General features: G+C 39.2%; 1 protein-coding gene across 7 annotated transcripts in view; it reads left to right on the top strand.

The window, feature by feature from the left end:
• LOC117536941 (nck-associated protein 5-like) overlaps positions 1-22,047 on the top strand; it is a 184,621-nt gene that overhangs the window by 135,637 nt on the left and 26,937 nt on the right. The gene's annotated exons all lie outside the window — the stretch shown is intronic.

Genomic DNA, 22,047 nt, shown 5'->3' with positions numbered 1-22,047 from the left:
TCTTTTTTTTTTGCAAGGGCCCCTGGACGGCTGTGGGCCCCGGTACAATACACCGGCTGCACCGTCGACAGTTACGCCACTGGCTGCATTACATATGACACATCTGTCGTAGTTCTTTATTTATCTACAGAGATCGGGCCTCAGAATAGACTTTTACCATTCTGTTTTAATTTCACAATAAAGTTAATAGTAATATTTTGTTTGATATTATTATTTTTTATTAACTAGACCGCTGGGTCATGTTAAGACCATCTTTTCTGTGTTGCTGTGGGTTTTTCCATTGCTTTTGTGTTACAAATATCAAAACAATATATGTGTGGATAACAAAATATATCCATCGTAAACTAAACCGAAAACAGCACTATAACTTATTGTGTTAACACTGTAAAACATTTTTAACCCGCACCACCTAGTGGTTCAAGCACGTTATTACATGTTTAGAGTAATTGCAATGCAGGTAGATTGTGTTGCTTTTTAATGACTGTTTATAAATGCCTTTTTCTTAATGTCTTTCATTTTTGTAAAGCAGGTATTTTGTTGAATGTGTTATATTTGATGAAAACATTTAAATATTAAGAGTACATACAAAATAGGGGGAAAGTAGAAGGTCAATGATAGAAATATAGAATAGAAAATATCAAGAAGATACTGTAAATGATATCTACAATAAAGCAGTTTAGTGCCGGATGTACAAAGATATTAATAGGAGAAGGTGCAAAACAGACAAACTAATTAACCTTTATTAACACATTAAAGAATACTTTAGATTAAGGTCTTCTTTTAAATAAGAAAAAAGCTTTGGGTGTATCTATCTACAGATAAATATTAAGCCTGACAAAGTACTTAACGTCGAATATATTGCATAGTTTGTTTTGGGACTTGACAATCTATGATTAATCAATCAATGTCAACTATGTTGAATCACTTATTTTAACTGATATTATACATGTTTATTATACTCTCATAAGATGTATATAGATAGTATAAGAAATGTGCAGAATTTGGCAGTTTAATGGTGGAGGTATACACATATTGATAGATGTCTTGTAATGCGCTGTTGAGGAACCTGTGACCCAAGTTTGTCATTCATTGCATAACTACACTGTAGTTGTGTATATGATATGTCAATAAACCTTAGAAAATCTTGAAATCTTGAAAGGGATGTGCAAAATAGCAATTATATACAGTTTTTAATTAACTGTTAGTAGAGAATAACGAGTAATGAATATACTTTATAGAGATCTGCAGATAAATGTTTAGTCTTCTCAAGCACCAACTATCAAATATCTCTCCTGATTGTTGGCACTTGACAATCACCTTCACTGAATTTTACTCAGGTGTAACTAAAGTCTGATTTAAGGGTTGTTTATATTTCACATCATTAATCGGAATCTGTAAAGTAACTCAAATAAATGTAGTGGAGTAAAAATACCAGGTTAACCTCTGAATTGTGGTGGAGTAGAATTACAAAGTAAAAATATATTGCATGCTTTAAATGCTTCTGTAACAAAAACAGATCCCAACTTGGGATCAATAAAGTTTATTTTATTTGATCTTATCTTATCTTAAGCTGATCGATGGCTACTGCCATATTTGCAAAATGTGCCTCTGAACCTTGACAAGTGCATGTTTCAGGCTTATCAATGAACAACAGGAGGGGTCACAGACATAAGACCAGCTATTAAATATAGCTCTTCTGACCTTAGCTGTCGTGTGGGTATATATATTAATGCTGTCCATTATGAACACAAGCCATTTTCACCCATTTATAAATGATATTTTTTAAATGTGATAACACCACGTGTTTCCCTTCCCCTAAACCTCCAGGGGTGTACAAAGTTTAATACTGGCCAGTTCTAACTATGGGAAATACGAAAACGTCTTTTTAAAACTACAATTCTTAGTAGAGACGCGCCATAGAACATGTTGCGAACAGGCCCGCCCCTCCCTACACGCAGATCACGCAGACTGCGTGGGGGCCTTACCTCGCGGGGGGGCCTCACCTCGTTGGGGGGCCTCACCTCGCGGAGGGAGCCTCATCTCGCGGAGGGAGCCTTATCTCGCGGAGGGAGCCTCATCTCGTGGAAGGAGCCTCATCTCGCGGAGGGAGCCTCATCTCGCGGAGAGAGCCTTATCTCGCGGAGGGAGCCTCATCTGAAGCGCAAATGCGGCGCACCTCAGTTTATGCGCAAATGCGGCGCAATTAAGCGCGCCACAGTTTCGCCGCTGCAGTTCACACGCGTGCTTCCCCGTCGATGCTCGCGACACAGAGGGCCACAGATAACTTTGTGTGGGGCCACACGTTGGCCAGGAGCAGCCCTGGTTGCGAAACACACAAACAGCCAGCATGTGTAATTCTGGGGGGTGGGGGTGGACTCGTTCGAATCCTGCTTTGGATAGTGTGCCGTTGCTGGGCTTCATTCCATTTCAAAGTGCTGTTTGACGCTCGGCGTAACTTTGGCGCACTGCCACTCCAACATCCAATCACAGAGCTTGAGGACTAATCACGGGGTTTGGCAAAGCGGACTGGTGTCGTTCCAAACAATAGCTGAGGATTCTGGGTAGTGTAGTGTCTTCGGCCATCCTAAACTCCGATAAAAATATTTGTTTCTCCGAATCGAAGGGGAAAAATACAAAAGCATTGTACACAATTTAAACCAATCAATGTTGTTTAATCAACAAGGATAATCTGGTGTTTTTGAGTTGATGAGTACTGCAGATATCACTGTAAAATCAATCGACAGTAAGAAGAATACTTACTTCCGGGTGTAAAATCCTCAGTTATCCAATGGGAATGGACGCTCACATTGCCTTTAACTGCCGCCGACATGGACCGATGCCGTGCTTCCCTGAGCATCAAATACCGCCGCCGATGGGAATACATTGCAATCAGTTGAAAGCTCTTTGCGTCCGTTTATGAAGCTGAAGGGGACTCGGTGCGTCCCATCTGCACGCCATAGGACCCTGACCAAGCGTCGCTCCTGGACGTTTAGGGAGTGAGATTGTGTTGGTAAAAAATACACATTTTCTCCGTTATGCGTAATGCAAATCATTATGCAGCTGTGGCAGCTATATTACTTTGAAGCAGTGGTGGTTTTAGAACATTTTACATGGGGTGGCAAAGGGGGGCAAGAGGTCATGCAAGGGTGGCATTGGAGGGCGGACAGTACGTGGTATTTTATACTGTATGTAACCTATTTATTGTTAAATCATGCCCTAACACAAGTGTTCTTAATGCACAAGAGAAACAAGGTGTTCAGACAAACAATCAAAAATATGGTATAAAACAGCAGAAAATACTCAGGATAGCCTATCATTCTGTTTACTGTAAGTACAGTCAAAGTACTTCGTTATAATTACACAAATGACATCACCCATCTCTTAAGAGAGCTAAAGGTGACCTGTGCAGCAACACATTTCAATACATATTTGTCAATACTAAGAGCCACTAGATTGTGCTGCTGTAATGAAATATGTAAGGAGAACAAAAACATCCCATGTGGTCCAGCTGGAGTCTCCTCTGCTTCCTGATCCCTGCCTCTGTCCCTCTTTCTGACACTTCATCTGCATTCCTCACATACATTGCTTCTTCTTCACTAATGTCTTCATCTCCTCCTCTTCCTCCTGCTCTGACCCTCCTGGTCTCTTCAGTGAACTCTCTTTTCCTTTTCCTCTGTCTGTTCTTCCTGATCACTTCTCAGATATGTCTTTGTGTTGATGTTGAATCACTCCAGCTACTCTGGCCTGCAAGAGTCTACTTGTGAAAAGCACTGGTACAAATGCTTGTATAACTTCACACGTTAGGGCCATGTAGCTAATAAGTAGCATATAATAAATATAAAATCAGAAAGTATTTATCAAACGCACACAGGCAGCTGCGTTTAGACCCAGTTTGACGGTAAAGGATGTATCCTGGTTTTATTTATCAGCCTCATTGCTGTGATGTGTAATTTATGTGGATTTAATAGTACCGCATAGTTTAGCAAATAAAGTGATGGATCTCCCAGCTAGCGCTGTCTGTGTAGTATTTTGTAACGTAACGCCCCAAACAACGACCGTCTGTTAAACGCTATCGATTCAAACGGCAGCGTTTTATTAATATTTAGTTTCAAGCTCTCGTCCTTAGTAAAAACTAAACTAGTGGAAGGGGGAATGCTCCAAGGGGAAGCTGATCTACCCTCAGGTGCTGGGACAGCTCGCTCCCTCTGCAGCTGTGTGAGCCGCGGTCTGTGTGAACGCCGCTCCGCAGTTTAATGCAGGGCCGTAGCTGCGTTTTTAACGGGCCTTAGATGATATTTAAAATTATTCACTTTTAATTAATGTACTGCTTGTTTCGTTGCTTGAGAAGCTTGTGGACATAGTGTAGGTTTGTTTCTACAAGTACAGTTTTAGGGACACAAAAGTTAAGGGGGCAGCTTGCCCCCCCGTAGATCCGCCCCTGCTCTGAAGCCTTTATTCTGACTGTATCACTGGATTCTCCTCTCAGTGGCAGGTTCTGTCTGGCAGCTTTCAGACCCGTTGGTAGGTCGTATTTACACACATTTTGGAATAACTCAATAAACACTACAGAGACTCATCTTTTTTCATGGCTTTATATGACAGAAGAACACACACACACACACACACACACACACACACACATACATACACACACACACACACACACACACACACACACACACACACACTGAACAATGAACAATGCAGCAGTTATTAAATGCTGCATTACACAGGATTTGTGTTTCTGCAGCACTGATTCACACACCTGTAGCTGGAGGCCTTCCTATTATATTCCCTCAAAGGTTTCATCCATTAACTAGCTTGAGTGTCCATCAAATACGGGTTTATGTTTTATTGCAATGATTTGTTGTTGGAGACGGCTGTCTGACGAAACTGGCAGTACATAAGTAAACTATTTATGTAAACTTTTTTAGTATAGTAGTTCATTTTCAATTCATTGTAAATTAAAGTAAGATTGACAGCTGAGACATACATTAGTAATGGCCTAAATAAAACATTGAGTGTAGCTGGCTTATAAAAAGTCAGGTTTTCGCAAAGTAAATCTGTGTTGACTCTCTTTCTTTGTCTTTGCCACAATGTGAACTGAGATTCATAATTGGCCTTAACCAGAACGCTGGTTTTCTAAACTCCTCAAACTGATAAAATGACCCTTCTGTCTCTTGCAGAGAATCATTATGCATCAGGCACACGATAAGTGTCTTTGTTTCTAAAGGTCTCTTTTGATTGTCAGGGTTCCCAGCATGACTCTAGTCTGACAAAATCCAAATATCTGCATTCAGGAGACCAGTTTAATATCACACACAGAATTGGCAATTAACAAAAATGTTGGATAAACCTCATGATCACTGCAGAAATGTCTAGCAATTCCCACAGCAGGTCATTAAGTATGCTGCGATCCTAGCAGAGCAGGAAATGCTGTCCTTCATCTTAAACGTTTCTGTCAAGGTCAGACTTACACACTCTGTATCGCTGCTGCTGCTAGAGGGAGCATTGTACACCCTGACACTGTGCATTAAAGTACAATCAAACAGTGGCTTATCGTTCATTTACTGCTGGCCACAAATATTATTAGTTCGATATTTTTATTTTGACATTTTCCTGGTTGGGCTCTGATACTGGTACTGTGATGTATAAATCATTTGAGTCAGTTCTGATGGATGAAATATTGCTGTATTATTAGATCCTTGTTAGGCTGGAAAACAGACTTCAGTGTATTTGTGACTGTACGGTGAATTCCAAATCTTAAAAGACAATAGGTTGGGCCGTGGGCAGGACGTTGTCAGGAGTTCAATGTAAAGCCAGCCCACATTTTCGTCGTCATGACGCAGCAAATCTGGATCTGCTCCGTTGTACGGTTGTACCCCCGTTTTTAGAGATTAGGGTACGGAGGAAAAGAGAGAGTGTTGTATTTTCGGACACTTTTTGAGTCTCCTTACACACCGGGGACACATATTTATGTATAAAATACATCAAAAAGTGCATTTTGCATAATATGTGACCTTTAAGCAGCATTTTGTATGTGGTGTGACAAAAATATGAGTTCACTGAAGGCTGGGAGTACAGAGAGCTTATTGAATGTGTAGGTAAAATGATGATCTGAAGAGAATCGCAGGTCATTTCATTGTCTCCATCAGTGACCAGTGATGTATACAGTATAGTGATATATTGTCCAGCAGGGAGGACAGCTTGACTGCCATTCTCCTGTCTCCGACCTCTTCCACAGTGTCCAGAGGGCTCCCCAGGACAGGGCTGGTCTTACAATATAGATAACATAGTAATTGTGTTTGGATTATTTAAAAGGGAGAGTTTGTTGTTTATCTGCAAGCCTGATAGATTCCTTTATGTGTGTGTTGTCACAGCTGTTACCATCAGATTCACTGACTCCAAGCAATGTGACAGCATGGTGTCGTGCACTGCATCACAAACATGGCCGTCTCTTTGTTTGGAAAAATTGTGGATTTTATATTTTCAATTAAAAGTTTACAAACAGTAACTATGTACTAAAGTTTTCTAAGACTATGTTAGAAACTCCCCTTTCAAGACCAGCATTTCCAGTATGTAATATTTTATTATATTTTATATTATTATAGGGCTGCGAGGGAGTGTGGCCGTCTTTCAACCAGAAGGTTGTTGGTTCGATCCCAGCCAATGCAGTCATTATGTCGATGTGTCCTTAGACAAGATACTGAACCCTGAGTTGCTCCCGATGACCAATGGTGTGTGAGTGTGTGAGTGTGTGTGAGTGTTAGCTTACTAGAGTAAGTGGCACTGCTCTGTATGAATGAGGTGTGAAAGGTTGAATGATGACTCGTAATATGTAAAGCGCTTTGAGGGTTTGAAAAGACTGGATAAAGTGCTATATAAGAAAAGTCCATTTACCAATGGGAGATCCTCCTGGATCAGTGCTGGGGGTAATGCTTTTGAGTATTCAGATTACTTTTTTTGTTTCAAGGAATGTCACACATTGGTTTGAAATTCATTTAATTTGTATTTAGTTAAGTTTTTGATGAAGTTTCAAAAACTTTCTTTGTAAGGACCATCTAATACTGTGCAGAAGGAGAAGCTCCACACTGCACTTTAAATTTGAATGATCACATGGGTTCGCACAGAGGCACAGCAAGGAGGGAAACCAGGGCCGGCTCTAGACAATTTGCTGCCCTAGGCGAGATTGTAGCTTGCGCCCCTGCCAGAGAATCGTACAGTAGAAAATATAAAGATCAATAGAGTATCCAAGGAATACACAATAGAATGGGGGGTGCACGTCACATTCTCTAGGGGGGTCCGGGGGTAGCCCCCCGGGAAGATTGTTTTGAACATTTTAAAGTAAAATGCTTCAATCTGGTGCACTTTGAGCAGAATTAGTACTGATCTAGGGTGTACAACACCTAATTGCTGCAGGTCTCCCTTGAAAAAGAGATCTATGATCTCAAGAGACAATCTGGATAAATACAAGTTTGAAATGAAATGAACTCTAAAACACCCATATAAAAAAGATCGGTTTATATTTTAATAATTAAATAAGTATGTGAACATAACCAATAACCTACCATAGCCAATAACAAATAAATGTAACTTATTTTATTTTTGTTGTTCTGTCATATCTTATTTGACCTATTAACATTTATTTATTCATGCATATTTTTTAATCTCTCCAGTTTTAAAGGATATTTTTGGTTTACTGTCCTATAGTATACATTGGAATGATTTCAAACCTGTTGTTATTTATCCTAATAATTATAAAGAAGTGCCTTGGAAATATTTGTTTACATCAATTGTGATCAAAACGTTTCAGACCAACTGAGATAACTTAGACTAAAGTGAACTATCTATTCTAAACACTTTAGCTCGCTGAGCCTCTCAGTCTGACTGGAGAGGACTCTCCCTCCACATTATTGTAGAAACATCTTCTTCTAATATCCGTTAGCAGCTAGCACCAGATGCTAATAACACCGCCGGTACAGATGCGCCCTCCCTCTCTCTCTCCTTCACTCGCTCGCTCCCTCGCACTTTGGCTGTGAGCTGCGTGGGCGCCTGATAAGCCAACAACACCCCCCATTTTCATCACTTGCAGCGCCCATCGTACAGGGCAAATGAAAAGTGTAACCGGGGTGAAAAGGGTGTTACATTTACTTAATTATGAATATTGTTACATCAAGGCCGAAAATTAGGATGAGCACCAACGGTCAAAAATGTTTTTCTACCAGCGCAGCGCCTTCCCAGATCTGGCGCCCTAGGCGAACATCTACAACGCCAGTGCTACGGGCCGGCCCTGAGGGAAACAATGGCAAAGCTACAACTCTGAAACAACAGCGGCTAGTTTTCTATTCCACTATCACTTAGAGGAAAATAAATAAGCTTGTAGCTGGTTACAGGGAGGGCAGAAGCTTCCAATATGTCAGGTCTCGAACAGGTGGCGTCTGCCTGCATTACAGAGGTGGTAGAGGAGGCTTCCCAATAACTGTAGAGTCATTCATTTTATCATTTAGAGGCTATACTTCTTCTAGACCGGCAGGAGAAGTATTCAGGTCTTGTACTTGAGTAAAAGTAGAAGTATCAAAGTGTAGGAATACTCTGTTACAAGTAAAAGTCTTGCATTCAAAATATTCCTCAAGTAAAATTACAAAAGTATTAATTAGCATCAAAATATACCTATTTTAGATATAGGCTACTTATAAGTACCAGAAGTAGTCATTATGCAGATTGGTCCATTTCAGAATAATATATATGATATGTTTTATAATGATTGATCATGAAAGTGTTCTCAAAGCTGGTAAAGGTGCAATTGTAGAGCCGATGAACGGGAGTCAGAGGCGGTGTATTCAGAATGGACTTCCACACTCATTCATTAATCAAGAAGACGTGAGTACATGTGCTGCTCTGTGTAACCAGCTAGCATGAATGACAACAAACCCCGGTACCCTCACTAACGGGTCCGGGTTGCAACACACACTAATCGCACAGTGAATTATGTACTAATAATGTGTCACCACAGCAGCTAGTTTGAATGACTTTGTATACTGCAGGGTAGCTTGTGGATTTACTCCAGGTGGAACTAAAGTCTGATTTAACACTTGGTTAGATTTCACATCATTCATCCAAATCTATAGTAGTAAAGTAACTAAAGGTATTAAATACATGTAGTGGAGTAGAAGTACACCATTTACCTCTGAATTGTAGTGGGGTAGAAGTAGAAAGTATCATTGACCTCAAAGTACCTCAAAATGATACCCAATTGAGTAAATGTACTTAGTTACTAAACACCACTGCTCTGGACAATATAACCAAGGATCCATTGTACGGATGAGCTCTGATGATTTAATATTTTGCTTCTATAATAAGTCTGACTGTGGATGTCTGAATTAATGGTAGGACTGTTTACAACAGTCTCTGTGCAGCGGGCAGCTGTTAGAGTCTGCTGGCTCTGTGACGGTCCCCCTCCCACAATGTTACTGAGCGGCAGTGCGACCCTCAAGAGACCCCGAACTGCTAGGTGTGTGAACAGTGGCAGCTTTTGTCTCAGTTAGACTTTCTGAGAGGGCAGCAGCAAAAGATAAAGGCACATCTAAAACACATTTGTTTGACCCTTCTGCAGGGCTGTAAACAGCATTTGATTGTGTTGCTGTGTAACAAAGTCAAATTGTTTTACCCTTTTTGAAGGCCTTTGCCTTTGCCTTGCAGGGGCATTTACAGACACAGAATACAACACAAGCTACCTTTCCCTCGCTGCTCTCTTTATTCGGACACATCAGTGCAGGCCAAACACTGAGCAGCAGCAACGCAAAATGGCAAATGAGGTGAAGGTGACGTAGAAAAGGAAGGCAGCAAGGTCTATATGAGCAGGAAGTATTAATGAGCAGGAAAGTGAAGACAAGGAGGTGTTAGTTGGTGCGTGTGATAGGGAATGAGATGAGAGCAGAGCCAGAGAGTATAAGAGACTGAAGAGCGGCTGAGCGAGTGTGACCTTGCTTTGGGCGGCTTTTGGAGGGGTGGTAGGGTGGACACATTTTGATGAGAGTGACATTTTAAGTGAACACAAATGTCCATGGAAGCTAGAGTGCGCTGTCCTTGAGTCTGGACGGTCTGTTGATCAGCTTCAGCGGGAGTGAATCACTTCATTGATTCCACACTTTGCTCCTATAAGCTATTTTGGAGAGTTGTAAGATATGTTGTTGAGTTGTCTTGTAGCGATGAACATGTCTGGGCTTTCATTGAGACAGGTAAGCATTTGCCATCTTGGTCCAGACTGTGGAGTCTATGGCTTATTACTCTGTTCATAATTATTGAGCCAGCTCAAGCGCTATCCCTTTTCCCTTAGTGATGTAAATCCAGCTTCATTTTTTTGGTTATTTTTTTATTGCAACTTTGTGGCAGACAGAATGGTAAAAGCAAAGTGAGGCTTATAGAGAAACAATCTGAACGCAGATGATGTCATTACTCTTTAGCCTTACATTTTCCAATCAATATATACTTCACACTATGGTAAGTTAAGCAAAAGAGGTGCCTTGCTTTAGCTACTAACATGATTACTTTACACTTTTTAACATGGATAAAGATCATACTTTGATTTGTAAGACAGCATTTTGAGTTTGATTACAAAATTAAAACTTCATTTAGCAGGTTTAAGTTTGCAAGTTTACCGTAAAATGACCATGCTGGTGATTCTTCTGTTTGCTTTGGTACTCCTTGAGACTATTGCACCACCTGCAACAAAACCTTCACACTCAAGAAGAGTGCACAGGAGTGCACGTCTGAGTGACCTGTGAGTGCAAACCGCCAGGACTTACTTAGCTGCAGAGCACCGGGGCTGCAGGGCTCTCAGAGGTCCATTACCCATGGTGCAGCGGGGTTCCTGGGATGAAAGCCTCAGCATAATGTCAGCTGCAACTTTTTCCACTGCAAACATGAAAACTTTAACATTAGGAACATAAGGCTTTTTTCACATTTCAGATTTGATATCATTCAATAGACATTATAGCGACACATATTTATGGTACTCACACTCCCCTCCCATTATAATATGGGCTTGTCCAATAAAGAATAAACACTCCACAGTATCAGGATGATGTCTTCCTTACCTATCTAGTTGACAAATCTTTGGCTTTTTTACCAGGCGTTTCTAACAAATATTAGCAAGAAACGACAAATCCAATCCCATGAGCGATAGGGGGAAATGAGACCTGTTTACTCTCTGTGTAGTAAATCTAGCGATAACTAGCGACTGTGGTACAGTAGTGGTTCAGTTTTCGCTTCAGTAGTTCAGTAGTTCCAATTCAATGCCTTTATGTCAGACCCTCAGTTTGGTTGGTTGTTTCTATAAGAAAATGAGTAGTCTCCTTTAAAAGTACAATTACAATACTATAGAAAAAAAATAAAACATCCTGTAAGTCAATATATTGACTTAGCTATCTCAATATATTGACTAACTATCTCAATATATTGAGTTATATATATATTTTTTTTAAACGATTAAGTTAAATACAGAATAAGGCACATAGACATCAATGTTCATCATATAAGCGGTACAACTTCATATTAAGGTACACAAATTCACCATCAACTGGTTGTTAATTAACATGCATATTAGCAGTATATTGGCTCTTTATTAGTCATTATAAAACACTTATTAATGCCTTATTCTACATGACCATATTCTACAAGTAATAAGCCATTAGTTGAGAGTTTTTCCTCAATAACCCTCCAATTAGTCCTTATTTATTGCAAGTTAGGAAGTTGTTGTACATGAGCTTTGGTCTTAATATGCCCTCCTCAATATGTCTAAATACACTGAACAAAAATATAAATGCAACACTTTTGTTTTTGCTCCCATTTTTCATGAGATGAACTCAAAGATCTAAAACATTTTCTATATACACAAAATAATATTTTCTCTCTGTGATAGTGAGCACTTCTCCTTTGCCTAGATAATCCATCCCACCTCACAGGTGTGGCATATCAAGATGCTGATTAGACAGCATGATTATTGCACAGGTGTGCCTTAGGCTGGCCACAATAAAAGGCCACTCTGAAACGTGCAGTTTTGCTTTATTGGGGGGGTCTGGGGGGGTCCGAAAACCAGTCAGTATCTGGTGTGACCACCATTTGCCTCACGTAGTGCAACACATCTCCTTGGCATAGAGTTGATCAGGTTGTTGATTGTGGCCTGTGGAATGTTGGTCCACTCCTCTTCAATGGCTGTGCCAAGTTGCTGGATATTGGCAGGAACTGGAACACGCTGTCGTATACGTCGATCCAGAGCATCCCAAACATGCTCAATGGGTGACATGTCCGGTGAGTATGCTGGCCACACAAGAACTGGGATGTTTTCAGCCTCCAGGAATTGTGTACAGATCCTTGCAACATGGGGCTGTGCATTATCATGCTGCATCAAAGAATATGTTTCCTATTTTAAAGTGAAGTCTTGTTCATAACCAATAAGCTAGTTGTCACAGTGTGTGAAGCAGGCAGGACCCAAATGCAGATTAAAGTGAACATTCCTTTATTTCAAGGCTAGATGATAAACAAAGACAAAACAGAACACTCACAGACGAACTAGTCATGACACAAGACGAACCAACACTGAACACAGGAAGAGACAAGACTAAATACAGGGAGGGGTAATCACAAGACGAGACACAGCCGGGCAGGGGAGGAGAAACACAAGGGCCACAGGTGAAAACAATCAGACAACTAGACACACCAGGGAAACTAACGACAGGGGAAAAACACAGGGAAAAGGACCAGACAATATAACAAGAGGAAAACATGACAGGGAGAACAGCAAAACACCCAAACCAAGACATAGAAAACGTGACATAACACAATAATCGTAACACTAGTAGTTTGACTCGTTTAGTAGTAGTAGTTTGCGCATTTCCATTGCAGGGCCTCGCTCGGCTTAGTACGGTATTTGTTAGGCCTTGTTAGGACTGGCTCACTTTATGCTGCTTTTCCATTACAGTTTAGTAGCTGGGGCAGTAACTATAGTAACGCAGTGTAGGCGGAGACGTGATGTCATCTTCAATGCGAAACACAAAACCAACATCAGCCGTTAGCTGTTAGCCCTCAGAGCTCACAGCTCCTCATATCTGTTCAGAAACTAGACAAAAGTTAAACAAGTACAAACCACAGACTGTCTGTGTCATGGCGAATACAGTCGCTGGTTTATTTATGTCTGTAGGCCGTTGTTGTGAGTGTGGACGGCTTCTTGGCAAAAACTGTATTGTTTTTGAAGTGGTGGAGAGACAATGCACAGTTTGACCCACTGCTGTCACCCATGGCCAAAGCATATCTCTCCGTCCCACTGAGGTGGCGTTAGACTTTTTCGCTGTTCGCACACTGCACTGTAACTTGTATTCATGTACCTGTGTTATTCATGTTTTATTATCTTTGCTTTTAAATTAGTGTTTTTAAATGTTTCTGACAGACAGGATCGTAAAATGTCCGTCATAATCCCTTATTACCCGTCGGGTCTCAACAGTTCACGAGAGATTACGCTCGTGAACTGTCAACGGGGGGGGGGGGGGGAGGCGGCGGTGTTATGCCGTGTGTGCATGCACCTCGCGGGAGCGCACACAGCGTAAAGCAAAAGCTCCCAGACATGTGTTGATCTGTACGGCAAAGTACGGTTTGGAAACTATATCATTTCCTTTTGGAGGGCATGCATAATACGGCATAACACCAGAGCCTCGCTGCGGGGAAACGTTGGCACTGTTCCGAGTTTGTTCTAATCTGTCAAAATGACAGACTGCTTTCAGATTTTTCCGTCATTGATAAATAAAATATTCGGTTAACGCGACCACTGCTGTCCCAGCAACATCAGTACCAAGCGAGAGAGTTTTCCAGAGCAGGGGATATTGTAAATGCCCAAACATCCCAGTTTATAAATACCTGGAAATATGGACATTCTCATATTCCTAAAAACCTGTCTGATGATGCTGAGTGAGTGACTTAGTGAGTTTGAGTTGAGTTTCTTGAAAAACTAAAGTGAAACTTGATTTATTTTATTGCAGGGTCTGATTATTAAATGTCCTTGTTTATTTGTGAATTGCAGTGGCACAAAGAAAATGCCTACTTTGTTTGGTAGTACTATAGGTACAAAAACACTGGTTTTCTTGTTCCAGTTTGTTACTGTCACTTTGTTTTTGACACTTTAAAATACTGCTATCCTACTAAAATGCTGTACAAATCAGATTTATTATGTAATAAAGAAAGATTTTCCGAGTAAAAAAATTAAGTTTTTTTTTTAAAATGTATTATTCAATATCGCGATAAATACCGTACCGTGGACTTGTTATCACGATATTATCGTACCGTGAGTTTTTGGTATCGTTACATCCCTAGTTTTTACTAACCGGTATCAGTATGTTGTTACTTCGGCATCATTTTGAAACGTGTATTACAATTAAATCATGGTCAAATATGTTCATCTTGTTGTAGTTGTAGCTCCCTTGCCAGCGATTCTCTCTCTAGTTTAGCATACTCAGCCCGACTCAGCCTGGTTGTTGGTCCGCTAAGAACCTCGATTTTATGGGGCCAGAAAAACTGTGAAATAGTACCCGCTAGCCGGTACTACGCCTAGTGGAAACGCAACCAAAAACGGGCCGTGCACGGCACGCTTAAACCGCGCTCAGCGCTGTAGTGGAAATGTGCCATAATTGACCTGAACAGGTTCCCTATTCTAAAGTTGCCTCCTCTTCACACTTTGTAAATACATTATAGCACACAACTACTGAAATTAACCTCAACAGTCCATGAACAAAGTAGGCACACGTTGAACTATCTGTTTTATTAATGAACCACTGAAAAGAGGTTCAGACACATCCCAAAACATGTCAAGTTTCTCCAAGGCTGAGAACACATAAGCAGCCTGTACTGTACAGAGTTTATGTATTTGTGATCATACTGTGGGACCTGCTTGTATGTACTTATACACTAGGTGTACTGTTCTCTCTATGTGTTGTACTGTCTCAGTGTGAACATAGATTAAACAGCCAGCCACACTCTTTTGAGAGCCATGTAATGAGCAGCCATGTTCCTTTATTGACTTATTTGCAGTCTACTGACATTCAAACAGAGTTAAACTATACAAAAAGAAGTTACAAGGCACTTAATGATCTCATACATACAAGTGTAACATACACAGATTACTTGTAGAATATGGTCATGTAGAATAAGGCGTTAATAAGTGTTTTATAATGACTAATAAAGAGCCAATATACTGCTAATATGCATGTTAATTAACAACCAGTTGATGGTGAATTTGTGAACCTTAATATGAAGTTGTACCGTTTATATGATGAACATTGATGAATTGATTGATTGTGCCTTATTCTGTATTTGACATAATTGTTTCAATAAAAAAAAAAATATATAACTCAATATATTGAGATAGTAAGTCAATATATTGACTTACAGGATTTCTTCTTTTTTTTTTTCTGTGGCGCAAACAGGCTTCCATACAATACTGCTCATAAAACATTACAGTGAATGATGAACAAGAACATGGAGTAGAAGAAACACTTCTCACAGCGCACAAGATACAAACGGATCAGTGTGTAGTGCTTTGGATCTTCCAGCAGCTCACACAAACACTTGTGCAAAACAAAGTCATTGAACACTTTCATTTAAAGATGTGTCATAATGTACGTTTATTTATTTATTCACTTACTTTTCCTTTAATCATTATATAAATGCACTATAGATGCAGAAAAAGCTTCTCATTTGATTTGATGCTGAATACTTTCAATATGCCTTATTTCTCACTGTGAGGAAAGTCAAGTGTTGGATGCAGATGTGTGTTTAGGTACATCTCATTTACCTCTCAGAGAACTGATGATTCCTGCCAGCCCTCGGGTTGTGTTTATTCTGTATTTAAGATGTTTGGCTTTTAGTACATTTGTTACACGACACATTGAAATTGTATTTGCTGATCTTTTCAACCTGACACCATCTGCCCATACTTATTAAACAGTGATTTAAGGCGCGACACCCCAGGTGAATAGGGTAATTTTTTTAACTTAAAAGTATCAGCTAGAAATGTCTCCAGTTAATTACTTACAATAAGGCAATTGTTTTTTGTATTACAAGTTTTCTGAAATAGCATGTTTAAATATACAAATTATCCATTATCTCATGAAATATGCACATATTTTAACACATTTCAGGAATCGAAATCTGAATTTTGGATAAAGCCAGGTTCAAAATTCTTGTTTCATTTTGTAGTCATATTAGTATCTAAGCTTTTACAGAAGGGATTTTGGATATCTCTTTTTATCACTCCATAAATCAGAAAATACTGTCAACAGCCCTAAAATATCAATTTTCGCCATGTTTTAGGTATACAATATTGTATAATTCAGGCTATGAATGATATATGAACAAACTCTTCTGTAAAAGCCTTCATAATATTGATAGGAATATAACTGGAAGGTTTTGTGTATCTACGTGCTACTGAAGTTGAAATTTCGAACTCAGAGTAGGAGAAAAAACTCATTTTGAGAAAACGACCTTTAAAGATTGCAGTGATGCGCTAGCTAAACCCTCCTGTTCTTTGGATGACAGCTTGCGCATCGACGCACTCCGTGAAGGTATTTCATGTTCGGGGTCATTTTTTTTTTGTATAACCTTGCTTCGTGCAAGTGACAATTGTTGTCGTCTTCTCTGTGAACGTTTTTTTCCCCGTTCTTTTGCTATTTTGAGATTTACATTTCTAGCGGAAAGCTAACCAGGAAGTGTTTTAGCACACCACGTGACGCATCTGAACGAATCACGTTGTCAGAAATTGACACCAGCCAATGAGATTTCGTTTCTTGGTTTAAGACCCATTTGTGCTTTCACGATTGGTTACTGATACAAAGGAAATGACCATATTTGGATCCGATGCGATTGTGCAGGAGAGACACAGCTTTCCAGCGATACCTCTGTTGACATGGTGCACACAGCGGTCGCGGTACTTTATGTTACGTTAGAATGCTAACTTTTGGTGAATTTAGGAGAAATCTACAGACGCAAATAGACAAACTATAGTAAAATAAACACTTAAATGTGTATTTTGTACGTTTTCCTTCCAAAAGCCTGAAAGAAAACATGTTATAGAATCAAAATAGCACAAAATCTCAAAATTGACCAGTACTTGAAAAACGATGTTTTTGCCTGCCGTGTCTCGCCTTAAAAACATTAGGAAACATATTCTGTGTAAAAGTGTAAAACATTGAAGTATACAGCCATCACATGCCCTTGACTTTAAGCACAGCAGCACTCTGCCTGAGGGTTTTATTAAACTGGATCACTCAGATCTCAGATACCCTCAACATGCTGACTGTAATTAGTTCCAAGATAAATCTGTACATGCATTGTAAGAAGTGGCCTGTGAAATAAAGGATAATCAACTAGTAGGTGAATATCAATGAATAGACCAAATCATTTGAGTCCCCATCTCCCTTATGCAATTATATTTCCTATTCACATTATTTATTGCTAACAGATGACACTAACGACTTTGAGAGGAAGCTGGCCATGGCAGTCTTGCAAACGATAAATGCGTTTTTAAATGGGTTCACCCCCTTTTTACACCTTTGGGTCCCTCTGATTGGAAATGGCACCACAATTAACATAATCTGCTGTCAGTGCATCGTGCCAGCACTTTCTATCAGACTGGGCTTCCTGCAAAGGAAACCAGCAGACCTAAACCATGAACCAAAGCCATTAGACACTGCTCTTTTTAATAAAGAATTTCACCCTGTGACTATTTAGTGCCTAAGGTGCCTAAGCACCTAATTATCAGCAAAATTGACACATTGACATTGACCAATTGCAACCCTGTTGTCTGGGACCGTCCTTTCTCCTGTCATTAAAGATGATTATTTCTGTAAAGTAACTTATGAACAATGGAAACAAGTTAGTTTACACTCTTCTGTTTGGGCTCAACAAAGAAGTTTGAAAATGTAAGGTTTCAGTGATCTACACTGCATTTTGTCTACATTGGCTGTATGACCTACAAATCCTTGTTTTGACCAATACACAAACACTGAAGGAAAATTGACTACACATACATTCATATAATACAACAATAAAAAATGTTGCAGGCAAAACGTTCCACCTTTGTTAACATATCACATTAAAGGAACATTTTATAAAACACTTGCTGTCATCTCAGGCCTCAATAACATCCTGAAAACATTTTCAGAATGTTGCTTGGAGAATGTTCTTCATTTGTTATCATGTAACATTGAGGGAACGTTTTATAAAGAACTTATTTAATGTGTTACCCCAACAACGTCCAAAACACATCCTTAGAATGTTGCAGGCAAAACGTTCCACCTTTGTTAACATATCACATTAAAGGAACGTTTTATAAAAAAACGTTCTGTCATCTTATAGGAACATTATTTGAAATAATAAACATCCTAAAAAGGTTCTTTGAACATCAGATTAAAACGTTTCTTTAAAACATTATCAGAACCTGTAGGTAACGTTAGCCAAAGTTGTGAGAACGTTCCCCGCTAGCTGGGTTTGTGTTTTTAACCTTCGATTCGGAGAAACAAATCGTTTTTTGGGAGTTTTTTGGGATGGCCGAAGACACTACACTACCCATAATCCTCAGCTATCGTTTGGGACTAGAACATCCGCTTTGCTTTACAAACCCCGTGATTAGCCCTCAAGCCCTGTGATTGGATGTTGGAGTGGCAGTGCGCCAAGGTTACGCTGAGCGTCAACAGCTCTATGAAATGGAATGAAACCACGGCAGACTTTCCAAAACTGGAATTGAACGGGTAAAACATTATAATTTATAAATGGGTGAAAATTGCTTGTGTCCATAATGGGCAGCATTAATATACCCACATGACACCTAAGGTCAGAAGAGCTATATTTAATAGCTGGTCTTATGTCTGTGACCCCTCCTGTTGTGCATTGATAAGCCTGAAACATGCACTTGTCAAGGTTCAGATGTACATTTTGCAAATATGGCAGTAGCCATCGATCATCTTAAGATAAGATATACTTTATTGATCCCAAGTTGGGAAATGTTTTTGTTACAGCAGCATGTACTACTTTGTTCTACTCCACTACGATTCAGAGGTCAACCTGGTATTTTTACTCTACTACATTTATTTGAGTTACTTTGGAGATTCTGATTAATGATGTGAAATATAAACAACCCTTAAATCAGACTTTAGTTACACCTGACTCAAATTCAGGGAAGGTGATTGTCAAGTGCCAACATAAACTATGCAATATATTGGACGTTAAGTACTTTGTCAGACTTCATATTTATCTGTAGATACCCCCAACGTTTTTTTCTTATTTAAAAGAAGACCTTAACTTAAAGTATTCTTTAATGTTTGAATAAAGCTTTATTAGTTTGTCTGTTTTGCACATCCTCCTGTTAATATCTTTGGACGTCCTCCACTAAACTGTTTTATTGTAGAGATCACAACAGTATCTTCTTGATACTTTCTATTCTATATTTCTATCATTTACCTTCTACTTTCCCCTTATTTTGTATGTACTGTAGGCTACTCTTAATATTTAAATGTTTTCATCAAATATAACATATTCAATAAAAAAATGCTTTAACCACTAGGCGGTGCGGGTTAAAAAACTGTCAAGTTTAGCAATAAATTATACAATAAATTACAATTCACAATAAATTATACTTTATGAAGATGTTACATATAACACACAGCATACAATGCCATAATAACCTTCTATTATTATCATAGGACACTTCTGACAATAACATCTGAAGATGTGTAGTTTTATTCATGTTTTCACATAATTGTACAGGATATTGCTATATTATTTCACATACAGTATTGTAGTTCTACACATTAATATCTGAGGTATATCCGTCATTTAATGGTAAGCTATTGAAATTGTGATTCCATAGATGTGTCTCCCATCACCCAAATCCCCTGACTATTCTCTCAACTCAGTATTTACATTCTTATATTCAAAGAAAATCAGTAATATCTTTAAAAACTACAAGTCCCTTTCTATCAGCTGTGCACCGTTATGGTGTAAATATAACCTATCTACAAATTGGATCAAATATAAAAGTCAGCCGAATTAGTGTTGATACTGCAAGGAGACGTATTGTGTGAAGAGAAATTGAAGATGTTGTTTAATTGTTGATATATTTATGATCCACGTCAAGTATTCAGTTTCGGCGGCATTTCTTCCAGTTTATCCAAAGGTCTTCTCATCAGGGCTCTATAAATAGAGAACTACGACAGATGTGAAATATTTAATGCAGCCGAACCGTTTATTACAATGCCGTTATGTGATGACTTTCAAAGAGAAAAGCAAGAACACTCGGAATAAAGTATTATTATTTTTATTTTTTTTAATGTTTTCGGATTTCACATCGCATAAACACCATATCCCAAACATCCAATCACCAAGCTTCAACGATAGCTGAGGATTATGGGTAGTTCGATGCCTATCAAAACCTCTGAAAAAAGAAATGTGTCTCTCAGAATCGAAAAGGACAAATCTATGGGAAAAACACAACAGCAGTGTACACAATTTAAACCAATTAATGTCGTGTAATTAACAAGGATAAACTGATGTGTTTTAGTGGAGGAGTACGGCAGATATCACTGTTAAATCATTTGACAGTGAGGGGAATACGATTTTATTATGAAAACGTCGAGACCAGAAATACTGTTTTCATCCCGGTGAGGGTTGATGCTAACTTTACATAGGGGGAAAGACATACACTTTCTCCTGGCGAGACCTCAAACCATCTTCGTAATATCTATCAAACTATAGATCCTACACATCCACTGGACGTGGATTCTAAAAGTACAATATACACTTCTCGCCAGAAATCTAATCAAAAAGCATTTTAATGGCCAAACTATCCTACAATTTAGGATTTTCCATAGAGGGTTATTTATGAATAAACGTCCCTCCAGAGCGTTTGCAATTGCCGCAAATTGTTGTTCCTTACACGACCACTAGAGGTGCTAAACTTTCAAACGTGACTATAGGTCGTAATAAGCTGCTGAACAATCGACCTATTTGGTCGTATGAGTTGGAGGACTTGTTGGATACTGCACACTCAGCTCATCAGGACCGATAAAGCTGAGACACTGTGGTTTTGTAATGCAGTTTATGGATAAAGAGCTGAAGTGGCTGTAGGCTGTTGGGAGTTGTGCATCTATGGTTGTTGGTTCTAATAATTAAGTCCAACCTTTTTATTTCCTTTGCATTAGATACCGCCTTAAAACTACTACAGAAAACAATGAACCCATCAATAAATAACCTTTGATGGCAGCTTGTTCACCATGCTTCAGATTCAACAAAGCAGTCTTAATGAAAATACAATTTAATTATAAATGTATAAAATATTTAAGGCTTTCAACCTTTGAACTGTTAGAAAGATATCACTGGTCCCCGGCTTGAGCTTGAATCTCAGGATCCATGTGTCTGTGATCCTCTCCAGAATGGAAGTAGTCATCACATACAGAGCATCAACTAGTTCCTGAACAGTGTCCTTCACATGCTGATATCCAAGAGAGGGAGTTACACAGTCACAAGATGGAGGAATAGAAAGCAGTATTCAATGTTTACTTCTGATTAGCTCCACGTCAGAAATGAGCATGCTTGATGTCTCTCTCCATAGAGGCTGAATCATCATGTTAATCACATAGCTATCACATGCCTCAAACAGTCCTGATGCTCTTCTAGGTAATCACACATCCTGTCATGTTCACAGTTCCAGTTGGGATACCTTTGTTAGCATGTTACTCTGATATTGGAAGAGTACCTTCAGTATATTCCCAACACTTTCAAATCAGACTCTGTCATAATGTCTCTTTGGAAACAGTATCTCACATCAGCTGAAGACCTTTTTGGAGACAATAGTCTGTGATATCTAGTTTCATTAAGGTTCTATAAGTTATACTTCTGCATGCTATTATAAAGACTATTCAATGAGGAAGCTAACAGTGTGCTATTCTCTCCTCCGTCATTTCTGATGGACAGGCCAGTGATAGATGATATAAAGAATCAGTAACAATA

Source organism: Gymnodraco acuticeps, unplaced genomic scaffold, assembly GCF_902827175.1.
Source record: "Gymnodraco acuticeps unplaced genomic scaffold, fGymAcu1.1, whole genome shotgun sequence".
NCBI classification, from domain to species: domain Eukaryota; kingdom Metazoa; phylum Chordata; class Actinopteri; order Perciformes; family Bathydraconidae; genus Gymnodraco; species Gymnodraco acuticeps.
The sequence above is the reverse complement of the archived record's forward strand: the minus strand, read 5'-3'. Positions and strand labels throughout refer to the sequence as shown.